This window comes from Mytilus galloprovincialis, chromosome 11, assembly GCF_965363235.1.
Source record: "Mytilus galloprovincialis chromosome 11, xbMytGall1.hap1.1, whole genome shotgun sequence".
Classification (NCBI taxonomy): Eukaryota; Metazoa; Mollusca; class Bivalvia; order Mytilida; family Mytilidae; genus Mytilus; species Mytilus galloprovincialis.
In genome coordinates this window covers 2,019,200-2,034,266 of record NC_134848.1, presented here as the reverse complement: position 1 = coordinate 2,034,266, position 15,067 = coordinate 2,019,200, and the positions used below count along the sequence as shown (strand labels likewise).

Here is a 15,067-nt window from a genome sequence, read left to right as displayed (position 1 = left end):
AGCATTGATCACTATACATGCTATATGAGAATAGGAATATTTCATTACATAGAATGTTAATGAAAAGGGAACAATCTAAAACTATCATGACTATACAAAGACTTTTAGACAGATGACATATTTCAAAACTGTTCTTGTCTCTCATGGTACAACTGATTTTTATAGTTCGTTCTTATGTTGTACTGTCACATGTCAGGGGGAGGATTGGGCGCCCGCTAACATGTTTAACCCTGCCACATTCTGTATGTATGTGCCTGTCCAAAGTCAGGAGCCTGTAATTCAGTGGTTGTTGTTTGTTGATGTGTTAAATATTTGTTTTTCTTTCATTTTTTTTATTGAAAAAAGATATGCAAGTTCGGTTTGTTGTAAAGTCGTATTTATAGGATATAGTTTGGATTTGCCTATTTTTAGTTTTCACTTTCATTTGATTTTTAGAGTGAAAAGTGGGAAAAAAATCTCTTTCTCATTACAACCAGAACCCACATACAAGGCTGAAATAATTTATACTATTCCTCTAAAATTGCCTACTCCTTTTTATGTGTGCAATATTTTATTATAATCAGGTTTAATTTAGCTTAGTAATGGTCTTCAAGTGGCATTAGCATATGACTTCGTAAAAAAATATGTACACTAGGTTCCACAATTAGATCTACAAAAGTAGGCCCGACCGTGCACCGCCATATTGAAATTTTGGTGTAAACACGAAGTTCACAAAAGTTCAAAACAATGTGGCTATGTTTTCATGAGACCCGGGTAGCGTTTGTTATATGAATTAATTAGGAACTGAAATTGTCAACATTGTTTTTATTGCACACTTATTGTTTTTATCAGGATTATTTATGATCTTTTAACCTTTGACACGTTGTTTTCTTAGCGGTCAAGTAAAGTGTCGGCTTTTTGACTATATCTGGTTTATTTTCAACACTTATAATGTTATAAGTTAAATATTGACTATAGATCTATTGATAATTTTTCGTAAATAATATCTATTTTTCGCATATAAATTAATTGATTTCTTTATTTCAAATCCACCAATATTAACAGTTCTATTGTTTACATGTACCGAATGCTAATTTACTACGTGACACGATAAGCTGTCAATCAAAACAAAAAATCTATAATCCGACTATCGGGGCATTGAAATCTCAACAGATCGATCAGTTTCCAGTCCCATTAGTATAATAGTCCAATGACATGTAATTGATTTGACACTTCGTGCTGCAATTTGTTAGAGAAACCTAAAAACTAATGTAACCCTCCTTTTCCTACTGATAAATTCTGAGTTTCCATCTATTAAATCTTATTTTTGTTCTGTAGTCTCTTCCTGTCCATTTCGACTAACAAATTTTAAAGTTAGAACTGATGCAGACTTAAGGAAACCTATGCAGCCTTCACGATTAACTTGAGAGTCCACAAGCCCCAAGCTCAATTTAAATTTTTTTTAGTTGGATTCTGTTGGCTTATAGAGAAGAATTTTAAATGTCTGAAAGCAATTTTAATTACCAGCCAATGCCGTAGCGACAGCGGTTCTCCAAAACGGCTTGTCAGATTTACTTAGGGTTTCGTAAAATGTTAGACTAACTTGTTTAGGGGAGCCATCAATCTTTCGTTTGTGCATTTGGGTTTATTAAGGGGCATTTTGGGGGGCATAAAGAAGGGAAGGGTTTACTTTAGAACCCTATGGGATTTAATTTTTTTTAATTTTTAAATGACTATAACTTGAAAACTGTAAGTGATAGACACACATAGTCTTCAGAAATGATCACAGGACAATAAAATAAATCAAATGAAATAAAGGGTGAGTCCCTGGGGGTAACCCCCACCCCCTTCAATTTGAGAATGTGCTATTATCTTGTAAACGGTTGAGATCCCCACCCCTAAAACATATATTTTCTTGTATTGGACAGTAAAACACATCAAATGAAATAAAAGGGAAGTCCCTGGGGGTCATCACCACCCCCTTCAATTTAAGAATGTGCTATTAACTTGTAAACGGTCAAGATCCCCACCCTTAAACCATATATATTCTTGTATGGGACAATAAAACAAATCAAATGAAATAAAAGGGAAGTCCCTGGGGGTCATCCCCACCCCCTTCAATTTGAGAATGTGCTATTAACTTGTAAACGGTCAAGATCCCCACCCCTAAACCTGTTAACCATATATATTCTTGTATGGGACAATAAAACAAGTCAAATGAAATAAAAGGGAAGTCCCTGGGGGTCACCCCCACCCCCTCTTATTTGCAAACTTGTAAACGGTCAAGATCTCCACCCCTAAACCATATATATTCTTGTATGGGACAATAAAACACATCAAATGAAATATAGGGGAAGGCAGGGGTTAAACAATCCACTAACCCGACGCCAAGGACTAGATCATTCACGCCTCGGGCAATTAAAATGTGTAATCCGATATTCCCGACGGACTAGTAACAAAAAATTCTTGACGTTTCCAAAATAGAAAGTGAAAAATCCCTTCATCACTATTCTATGTTAGCCAATTCGATTCAATTAAATCATCTGTTATTTCAAGAATTTGAACTGGGTTGTACATATTTTAAAAATAGAACAAATAACTCTGGCATGTCTGGTGGCCTGGTATCATGTGTTGATTGCAATTCTCGTACTTTAAATATCGATTTCTCATACCATGGCTTGGGGTATTGTACATTGCTTATCGTGCAAAGATTTTCAATTAACGGTATTTGGGGGTATGAGGTATTGATTGGTATTGACCTGTCTTGTTGCACAGCTCTTGAGCACGAAACCATGCAACAAAATATTTTTTAATATTTTAGTACGGGAACCCCAGGAACTTCGTCAGTTTCAAAACGAAAAACGGTAGACGAAAGGAGTAACCAGGCTGAAAATTCATCCCCCAAAAATGCTAAATACGACAGGGAAAAGTCGCGGAAAATTTTTTTATAGTGTCCAGGACAGAAGGGCTGCCAAGTCTTTAGCGCGAGACTCACACATGTTCATGCTTATTTGGCGGCATTTTCCTTTGATCTATTGTTTTTTTTCTCTTTGATCTTTACAATTTGGCCAAAAAATCACACATTCACTTCCTGAAAAGTTGGCAGAACTGGGACACAATGATTCCCCTGGCAAGGTTGGCTGTTGCTGAGGAAAAAAACAGACAATGCTCTGTGAATATTGCCGTTAGTTGCCCAAGCACGCAAATAAAAAGTCTGCTTTGAATGTGGGAACAACTAGTATAAAAAAGAAGATGTGGTATGATTGCCAATGAGACAACTATCCACAAAAGACCAAAATGACACAAACATTAACAACTATAGGTCACCTTACGGCCTTCAACAATGAGCAAAGCCCATACCGCACAGTCAGCTACAAAAGGCCCCGATAAGACAATCATGACAATGTAAAACAATTCAAACGAGAAAACTAACGGCCTCATTTATGTAAAAAAAATGAATGAAAAACAAATATGTAACACATAAACAAACGACAACCACTGAATTACAGGCTCCTGAGTAAGTTAGGTTAAGCACCAAAAGAATAAATTACAGATCAACATTTTTTTTTAAATACAGTGTATAATGTCTCCTTCAAAACAAAGGACACACACTTTGTATAATGCAGCAAACTCTTGATTTTTAAGGCATACAAATATAGCTAGGGCTAGCAGGTCAGTTTTGATGGACTAGCAGTTCTTCCAACAGGGCTAGTAAAATTCTGCTGCCAATAAGTCCTGGGCTAGTTAGCTGTAACAAAATTTTTTAACCCCTGGGAAGTCCATGGGGGTCACCCCCACCCCCTCATGTTTGATAAATTGTAAAAGGTCAAGATCCCCACCCCTAAACCATATATATTCTTGTAAGGGACAATTAAACAAATTAAATGAAATATAGGTGAAGTCCGTGGGGGTCACCCCCACCCCCTCATGTTTGATAAATTGTAAACGATCAAAGGATCCCAACCCCTAAACCATATATATTCTTTTAGGGACAATAAAACAAATCAAATGAATATGTGACCATGGGAATGGCAAATTATGGGAACTTTGTTTGGGAGACTTCGTAACAGCATCCTGTTACAATTACTTCTTGTTTTAATTAATTTGGTCGCGGAAATTAGCGACTAATGTACCGTCAGTCAAAATGAGAAAAACAAAGAGACACATACAAACCCAGGTCCTTAAAAATAAGATGACAAATAGGAAGAAATATGTGCTCCAAAAAGATGAGCAATTACAGAATCTACCAAGACACCAACCATGCCAACCCGTGTGATTTTATGAATATCATGTTAGGGAATGTGAATCTACGAAATACAAAGCACACAAACTTTTAACACTTATATATATATACATACTGGACTTGACAGCGTATTAAAAAATCCCTCACAACAACAAAAACACATTGTACATATTCTCAGGTATTGACAGCTAGCTCAAAGCCTATAACAACTAATACAAAATCATATATCTAAGACATGGTGTGACATTCTTGTCCCGCGTGTGTCTTTGTCAAATGATTTCCATTCTCCTGGACTCTTTCTTTGTTTGTCTACCATTCATTGGTTAAGGCAGGGTTGCCCACCAAATCCTTACAGTGGCGGGTTGGATATGGCCATTTTGACAATATCCAATACACAGAATAAACTCTGTATTCACAATTGTATAAAGCAAATCATATGATGACCATGCCGAATTTGTTGAAAATAGTTCGATGAGAATCTGTACAAATAATTCCCTGTTAAACGTAGTCAGGGGTACTACTTGTGCAAGTACTTTTTATTTACTTGAAGAAGTAAAAAAAAATATACTTATATAAGTAAATTTGTAGGATACTTAGGCAGCAACCATTTGATTTTCTTGGGGGGGGGGGGGGAGGTGGGGGGGCTTTGGCTATGGTTTTTTTTGGAAAAAAAAGTTTGTTTCCAGTTTTTGGAGAAAAAAATAATTTGTTTTTGATTCTGAGAAAAAAAATTTGTTTGTTTCACCCTCAGCTGCCACTATATGTAATGCTAAAATTTAAAGAAAAAAATTGTTTTCGACTTGTCGCGAAAAAAATAGATTGTTTTTCGCCGCAGCGAAAAAAAAATTTGTCCGGAAAAAAAAAAGCCCCCCCAGAAAATCAAATGGTTGCTGCCTTATTTATACAAGTGAATTTTATTTACTTGTATAGGTAAAAAAAATTACTTAGTTATGTCCCTTAGACATTCAGATTCATCGTAAACAGACGTCTTAAAAGCCCAATATTTCAGAAGGTAGAAGACCTGGATCCTTCATACTTCGTACTTTGGATATAGATGCCTTATTTTATGAAGTTTCTGTCTGTCATATGTCCATTGTCCTTGACCTCATTTTCATGATTAAGTAACAACTTGAAAAAAAAATTCAGATTATTAGTATTCTTAATTTCTCTCTTATTATGAGTAGTTAGATAACTATATTTGGTATGTGCGTACCTTGCAGGGTCCTAGTGCCCGTCAGACAGTTTTCTATTCATGGATCAGTGAACATGCAAGGTTAAATTTGTATGGGTCGAGTCCATATGCATGTTTTTAACTTCTCTGTAACCTATGTACTTCATGGTTTTATGAGAATAAACTATCTATCATATCTCAAATACTGTATTTAATAGGTCTACTATATTTATGCCCTTGTTGGTCTGTGCATCCGTCTGTCCCTACATATGTCCTTGCGTCCCAAAGTTGGTATCCGTTCTCTAACTTTAGTTTGCCTCAACCAAATGTTATGAAACTTATACACAATTCTTATTTCCACAAAGGACAGATCAAGTTTGAATTTTGATGCTTCACTTAAACCGTTCTAGAGTTATGCCCCTTTACAAATGGTAAAGGTGCTGAATTTTTCGTTTCTGTTCTCTGACTTAAGTTAGCCTAAACCAAATTTTGATAGTGACCTTTACCATTCTTCAGTTATGTCCCTTTATAACTTTATATGATATGCAAGCGGGGGCAACTTCTGTGTCCCATCATGCCCATGGAAACATTCCCAATTTATTTGTATATGGAATCATTATAAGATGTACATGTCCAACTGGCAACTGTCACCCGACGTTGACCTCATTTTCATGGTTCAGTCAGTCAAGGATATAACTCTATAGAGTTATTACAGAAACATAACATATATTTGTTATTGTGGACTAAAAAATCAAAGAACTGTGATAACATATGTATGCTACATGTACATGTTTCATTAGTTTAATTTAAATGTATACAAGTTATATTGATATTACTATTGTCTTTATGTATACTCAACTATAGAAAGATATAACAGTTCATAGTTTTCTAATCATGCATAGTACACCGATGTTATTACAGAAAAAGTACATGTATGTCTGTAATAACTAAATGGTGTTATTACAGCTTCTCTTTTAACTCCAAAGCATTTGTTTAGACATATACATGTAATGCCAAATTATATCCGGGTGAAATTTGATCCGGAGGAAAAAATGTCACAGTAGTTGTTATTATTTTTTTATCCAGAGGAAAATATTTCCCTGGGATATTTTTTCCTTTGCTGTGAAATTCTATCTGGGTAGTTAACTTATTGAATAGTTATTTGACAAAACTTATCCTTTAAAAATACTATGAAATAATAATAGTGTATTTAAATGAAAGCGAAACAGTTAAAAAAAAATGTATTATAATGGGAAATAATTTCACAAATTATCATTGAAAACATTTCCTGAAATATTCAAGTCAACAGTCAGAGCTCAGACATAAATAAGTCTGAATCTGCTTTTGACTCGTAGAGGTCTATATTTGTAAGTTTTAGGATTTATCTCCCTTTAATGCAAGACAAAATATGACTTTAATAAGTAAAATATTGTTAAGCAAGAAATAATTGACCAGAATCAAAACGTTGCAAATATCGACTCCTACAAGTCGATAAGTTATCAAAATTGGTAATAACTTCAAGACCCACGCATATTTATCAAAAGGTCATGCGTCTAAATCAAATAATGACAACATTGAAAGACAATGCTTTGTCTTCTAAAGAAAAATATGAATGAGAGTCTAAAAAATCGGAGATAATGTTAATTAACCTTACAATGCAACCACCTGGAACCACACTTAATGAGGTAAAACATCTGTTTTTAGTAAGGATGTTCAATTAGATAATTAACAGGGATGATTCAATGCGTTTTCAAATGGGTCCCTTGAACAGAAAGTCATTTTTTGTCTTGCATTAAGGGAGACAAATCCTAAAACTTACAAATTTAGACTTCTATGAATCAAAAGCAGATGCAGACTTATTTATGTCTGAGCTCTGACTGCTATATGTTATTACATTTTAATAATGTTTCACTAATCATAGATGTGCGTGTGATTGGTTTTTATCTTCAGAAAATGTGAATTAGTTACAATGTTAATTAATTGTTTAACAACAACACTGTAATATAACAAATAGACAAGTACATGTATGTGAACCAAAGGCTTCACTCTTCGAATTACAGAATTCCCCCTCTTTAACTCGAGCAATCTGAAACATTAATTAAATATATGAAGAAGATATCATGTGCCTGTCTTGTGTACAAGTATGACCGAGCTGGACGCATGTCAATAAGTGGGGGAACTAGCGGACCTTCTGCGACCCAGTTCTGATCATTTATTTTCTAGGGGAACTAACTCTGCATGAATAGTGATGGTAGAGCATAGGTATCGCATTGTCTGGTTTTCTTTATATAACGCACAAGAAGTCAATAAAAGACTTAGTCATCAAGACTGTATATTAATTATTCTCGAATAGATAAACATTCATATTTACAGCACAAGTCATACAGGTATACGCATATGCGATTAAGTCACCATAATGTGACAAAGAATGAAATTCTCCAATCCACTCAATTACACAAATTTAATATACCTATCTCCTTTCTAAACTCATTCTCCCAAATTTCAATAATCATTTAATGTATATCCTAGTTACTTGACCAATCAAAATACATAACTCCCAAAAAGGGGAGGGTAACTATTTTAAACCTTACTATTCAACATATGGTCCCTTAGATACCTTTTTATCAATTATCGTATAAAGTTAACGTATAAAACTATGTAACTAAAATATAACAGTTCTATTTTATTTTATCTTAAATAGAAAATAGCTAATTACAGTCTTATTGTAATATTTTGAAGGTGCTTATAGCTTCAGGGGTTAAGAAATTTTGTTAAAGCTCACAAGCCCAGGGATAATCGATAGCAGGATTTCACTAGCCCTGTTGGAAGAACTACTAGCCCAACAAAACTGACCTGCTAGCCCTTTCATGCCTTACAAATTCAGAGTTTGCAGCAATAACCATGAATTCTATCAATGTAACAGTTTTTATCCATTGTCCAGTAGATGTTTTGCAAATTGGATACCCAAAACTTATATCAGCAAAATTTTTTCGATAATTGAATATTCATTGAACATTCTGATATAAGAGATGACCAAATCCGGAGATGATACAAGTCTTGACCCCTGGCTGCTATACATGGGTAGATAAAAGAATCATCAGCTGGTTAATTATGTAATGTTCATATTTCTTTTCAGTTTTAAAATTCTATTTATTAAAATAAATTAAATAACCTCAAATATGTATGTGAATAAATATCACCATCCATAGTTTGGATCTTTTATAATTGTTTTCTAAGCGTAGTACAGTAATGTCCATATTTACATTTATCACAGGTAAGCAAAGTGTGGGCTATAAATAGATTACAACCTGAGCACAGTTTCTAAACTGAAACTGTATTTGTTATAAATTTTATTTTTTTCAAAGTCGAATTCATTTGAATATCATTGAAGATAATCATGATTGATGAACTATTATTGCATCAAGTTTAAGTTTTCTGAAGACTGTTAATGTTAAGGTCATGGTTCTGGACGCTTCTCCACAGTTTTTAAACAAAAACAAAATGGCATCCATAACATGTGCACATGTTTCAAATTTATATCTGACAAAAGTCAGGTTCCTGCTGTCAAAAAGGGATTCACATTTATATTACAATAAATTAATCAGAAGGAGGTACAATTAGGTTGCATAAGCAATGAACAATACCACTTCCTGTACTTACACATCGATATTGAAAGTACGGGATCCACCCAAAGTTATTTGTTCTAATTTAAAACTTGTACAAAATGAGTTCAAATTCTGGGAAGATGGATGACGTACTCGAATCTGCTTGGCTAAGATAGAAAAGCGATGAGGGGATTTTCCACTTTCTATGTTAGAAACGCCAACATGTCCGTACGGCATATTGGGTTACAAGTTTTAGTTGCCCGAGGTCTAAATGTTGTAGTCCCGGGCGTCAAGCTAGCGGATTTCTTAACCCCTGAGCTTTATCTCAAGTTTACCTTAATCCCTAATCCAGAATTAAGAAAGACAGTTTAATTATGTTTTCTTTAGATGTGAAATATTTGCAATAAGCTCTTACTCATTTTTGCCATGTTGATTCTCTAACACTTAAATTCTTTCAATATAGTAATAGAAATATAGATTTATTTTATACAAAACTATTCAAAAATATTGCTAAGGAAAAATACCTCACTTTTCCTTGGTGATACAAGTACTACCACTATATATGCACCTGCAATCAAGAAATTTTGATTAAATAAGTACACAATGTTCTTTATAAAATCTGTTTTATGAGGGAACTGTATGACCTTCACTGTATTGTTAGTGAATTTTATTGGCATGCCATTCTTAAAATTACATTTTATAATATTGGACCCAGGATTTTGTTGGGTTTATTTACAGGTTTACATCTCTTTATAAATAAACTTATCAAAGATACCAGGATTGAAATTTTGTATATGTGCCAGACGCGCGTTTCGTCTACAAAAGACTCACCAGTGACACTCGAATAAAAAAAAAGTTAAAAAGGCCAAATCAAGTACGAAGTTTAAGACCATTGAGGACCAAAAATTCCTAAAAGTTTTGCCAAATACAGCTAAGATAATCTATTCCTGAGGTAGAAAAGCCGTAGTATTTCAAAAATTCAAAGTTATAATTATGACCATATCAATGATAATTTACATGTTTAACATTTTATATAATCTTTATTTGTAGATTCTTATCATGCTAATTGACTGGTGGCAGATGTATATAATATAAAGTGAAATTAAGGCCATGAAGACAGACTGTACAATAACATGCTGAAAGTGCATGAGTTTGACGAAGGCCCACGTGTAATCCCTTATTGACAATTGCAGAACTCTGGCCAACAGATTTCACATTGGGTATTTAACAAGTTTTTAGAGTTATGCCCCTTTACAAATGGAAAAATTGCTGAATTGTCATTTTTGTTCTCTTACTTTAGTCATTGTTAGTTTGCCTCAACCAAATGTATGAAACTTATACACAATGCTTATTACCACAAAACACAGATCAAGTTTGAATTTTAGGGGTGTCAATATTACTGTTCTACAGTTATGCCCCTTAATAATGTTATATGATATGCAAGCGGGACATCATCTGCATGATCTGTGTCACATGAAAACATTCCCCATTTATTTAATTATCACATATTTGGATTCGGCTTGTAAAAATACACCAGAAAATGAAATAAAAAAAGGGATTAACCGTCTTTTTTGAAACACGATATTTTGAAAATAACAATATAATACATGTAATATGCCAAAAATAAATAGAATTATATATAAGGGAAACTGATGAAATTTGGCAAGAATTTTTACATGGTCGTTATTCTATTTTATTAATCCACAAAGTTTTTACATGGTCATTATTCTATATTATTAATCCACAGAATTTTTTCAAACATTGGTCACGTTGGTATATGTAAATGATTCAAAATAGATTCAAATGGATTGATGTAAAGGAAGTCCTTAGCAACCCTGAATATTTTCAAGCTATATCCTATTGAATTTAACCTTTAGCTATATCTAGACATTGTATAGCGTATAAATTGTGCAAGGTGATGTCAATGTACACATCAGTAATATAAAGATAAAAAAAATAGCTCTAAATTAAAGAATCAAGAGGCCAAAATTGTAATGTTTTCGAATGCTAGCTTACATGAACCTGGGAGATTATATATATCATGGCTTATATTTTCTTCACTATTAGCCAGTGCAAAGTTTTAAAGTTAATGAAGGGATGAAAACCAAATAATTGATTAATTACTTAATTGTTGTTTGCACCCCCTCCTTTTACACCCCAAAAAACTTTTGGTGGACCAATTGTAAATTTGAGATTTATTTTCGATACCTTTAGAAGCGAAATCAAAATTTTATAGAACTTTAAAATCCTCTATTCATTTTTAGCTCACCTGGCCCAAAGGGCCAAGTGATCTTTTCTCATCACTTGGCGTCCGGCATCGTCTGTCGTCTTCGTCCGTCGTTAGCTTTTCCGAAAATCTTCTCCTCTGAAACTACTGGGTCAAATTACACCAAACTTGGCCACAATCATCATTGGGGTATCTAGTTTAAAAAATGTGTCCGGTGACCTGGCCAACCATCCAAGATGACCGCCATGGCTAAAAATAGAACATAGGGGTAAAATACAGTTTTTGGCTTATAACTCAAAAACAAAAGCATTTAGAGCAAATCTGACATGGGGTAAAATTGTTTAACAGGTCAAGATCTATCTGCCCTGAAATTTTCAGATGTTTTTGACAACCTGTTGTTGGGTTGCTGCCCCTGATTTCATAATTTTAAGGAAATTTTGTTGTTTATGGTTATTATCTTGAATATTATAATAGATAGAGATAAACTGTAAACAGCAATAATGTTCAGCAAAGTAAGATTTACAAATAAGTCAAATGACCAAAATGGTCAGTTGATCCCTTTAGGAGTTATTGCCCTTTATAGTCAATTTTTAACCATTTTTCGTAAATCTTTGTAATCTTTTACAAACATCTTCTCCTCTGAAACTACCTGGCCAAATAAATCCAAATTTGGCCACAATCATCTTTGGGGTAACTAGTTTGTAAAATGTGTCCGATGACCCGGAAATCCAACCAAGATGGCCGCCACGGCTAAAAATAGAACAAAGTGAAAATGCAGTTTTTGGCTTGTAACTCAAAAATCAAAGCATTTAGAGCAAATCTGGATTAGATAGAGATAAACTGTAAACAGCAATAACGGAAAAATTGCTGAATTTTCATTTTTGTTCTCTTACTTTAGTCATTGTTAGTTTGCCTCAACCAAATGTATGAAACTTATACACAATGCTTATTACCACAAAACACAGATCAAGTTTGAATTTTAGGGGTGTCAATATTACTGTTCTACAGTTATGCCCCTTAATAATGTTTTATGATATGCAAGCGGGACATCATCTGCATGATCTGTGTCACATGAAAACATTCCCCATTTATTTAATTATCACATATTTGGATTCGGCTTGTAAAAATACACCAGAAAATGAAATAAAAAAAGGGATTAACCATCTTTTTTGAAACACGATATTTTGAAAATAACAATATAATACATGTAATATGCCAAAAATAAATAGAATTATATATAAGGGAAACTGATGAAATTTGGCAAGAATTTTTACATGGTCGTTATTCTATTTTATTAATCCACAAAGTTTTTACATGGTCATTATTCTATATTATTAATCCACAGATTTTTTTCAAACATTGGTCATGTTGGTATATGTATATGATTCAAAATAGATTCAAATGGATTGATGTAAAGGAAGTCCTTAGCAACCCTGAATATTTTCAAGCTATATCCTATTGAATTTAACCTTTAGCTATATCTAGACATTGTATAGCGTATAAATTGTGCAAGGTGATGTCAATGTACACATCAGTAATATAAAGATAAAAAAAATAGCTCTAAATTAAAGAATCAAGAGGCCAAAATTGTAATGTTTTTCAATGCTAGCTTACATGAACCTGGGAGATTATATATATCATGGCTTATATTTTCTTCACTGTTAGCCAGTGCAAAGTTTTAATGTTAATGAAGGGATGAAAACCAAATAATTGATTAATTACTTAATTGTTGTTTGCACCCCCTCCTTTTACACCCCAACAAACTTTTGGTGGACCAATTGTAAATTTGAGATTTATTTTCGATACCTTTAGAAGCGAAATCAAAATTTTATAGAACTTTAAAATCCTCTATTCATTTTTAGCTCACCTGGCCCAAAGCGCCAAGTGAGCTTTTCTCATCACTTGGCGTCCGGCATCGTCTGTCGTCTTCGTCCGTCGTTAGCTTTTCCGAAAATCTTCTCCTCTGAAACTACTGGGTCAAATTACACCAAACTTGGCCACAATCATCTTTGGGGTAACTAGTTTGTAAAATGTGTCCGATGACCCGGAAATCCAACCAAGATGGCCGCCACGGCTAAAAATAGAACAAAGTGAAAATGCAGTTTTTGGCTTGTAACTCAAAAATCAAAGCATTTAGAGCAAATCTGGATTAGATAGAGATAAACTGTAAACAGCAATAACGGAAAAATTGCTGAATTTTCATTTTTGTTCTCTTACTTTAGTCATTGTTAGTTTGCCTCAACCAAATGTATGAAACTTATACACAATGCTTATTACCACAAAACACAGATCAAGTTTGAATTTTAGGGGTGTCAATATTACTGTTCTACAGTTATGCCCCTTAATAATGTTATATGATATGCAAGCGGGACATCATCTGCATGATCTGTGTCACATGAAAACATTCCCCATTTATTTAATTATCACATATTTGGATTCGGCTTGTAAAAATACACCAGAAAATGAAATAAAAAAAGGGATTAACCATCTTTTTTGAAACACGATATTTTGAAAATAACAATATAATACATGTAATATGCCAAAAATAAATAGAATTATATATAAGGGAAACTGATGAAATTTGGCAAGAATTTTTACATGGTCGTTATTCTATTTTATTAATCCACAAAGTTTTTACATGGTCATTATTCTATATTATTAATCCACAGATTTTTTTCAAACATTGGTCATGTTGGTATATGTATATGATTCAAAATAGATTCAAATGGATTGATGTAAAGGAAGTCCTTAGCAACCCTGAATATTTTCAAGCTATATCCTATTGAATTTAACCTTTAGCTATATCTAGACATTGTATAGCGTATAAATTGTGCAAGGTGATGTCAATGTACACATCAGTAATATAAAGATAAAAAAAATAGCTCTAAATTAAAGAATCAAGAGGCCAAAATTGTAATGTTTTTCAATGCTAGCTTACATGAACCTGGGAGATTATATATATCATGGCTTATATTTTCTTCACTATTAGCCAGTGCAAAGTTTTAAAGTTAATGAAGGGATGAAAACCAAATAATTGATTAATTACTTAATTGTTGTTTGCACCCCCTCCTTTTACACCCCAACAAACTTTTGGTGGACCAATTGTAAATTTGAGATTTATTTTCGATACCTTTAGAAGCGAAATCAAAATTTTATAGAACTTTAAAATCCTCTATTCATTTTTAGCTCACCTGGCCCAAAGGGCCAAGTGAGCTTTTCTCATCACTTGGCGTCCGGCATCGTCTGTCGTCGTCGTCCGTCGTTAGCTTTTCCGAAAATCTTCTCCTCTGAAACTACTGGGTCAAATTACACCAAACTTGGCCACAATCATCATTGGGGTATCTAGTTTAAAAAATGTGTCCGGTGACCTGGCCAACCATCCAAGATGGCCGCCATGGCTAAAAACAGAACATAGGGGTAAAATACAGTTTTTGGCTTATAACTCAAAAACAAAAGCATTTAGAGCAAATCTGACATGGGGTAAAATTGTTAATCAGGTCCAGATCTATCTGTCCTGAAATTTTCAGATGTTTTGGACAACCCGTTGTTGGGTTGCTGCCCCTGATTTCATAATTTTAAGGAAATTTTGTTGTTTATGGTTATTATCTTGAATATTATAATAGATAGAGATAAACTGTAAACAGCAATAATGTTCAGCAAAGTAAGATTTACAAATAAGTCAAATGACCAAAATGGTCAGTTGACCCCTTTAGGAGTTATTGCCCTTTATAGTCAATTTTTAACCATTTTTCGTAAATCTTTGTAATCTTTTACAAAAATCTTCTCCTCTGAAACTACCTGGCCAAATAAATCCAAATTTGGACACAATCATCTTTCGGGTA

The 15,067-nt window shown here is 33.6% G+C and overlaps 2 protein-coding genes across 2 annotated transcripts in view; both read left to right on the top strand.

Moving 5' to 3' along the window:
• LOC143051556 (uncharacterized) overlaps positions 1-15,067 on the top strand; it is a 194,815-nt gene that overhangs the window by 25,467 nt on the left and 154,281 nt on the right. Inside the window, exon 2 of the mRNA XM_076224453.1 lies at positions 10,049-10,218. The gene's annotated coding sequence lies outside the window, so the exon portion shown is untranslated. The remainder of the gene's footprint in view (positions 1-10,048; positions 10,219-15,067) is intronic.
• LOC143051542 (uncharacterized) overlaps positions 1-15,067 on the top strand; it is a 241,552-nt gene that overhangs the window by 140,162 nt on the left and 86,323 nt on the right. The window lies entirely within an intron of this gene.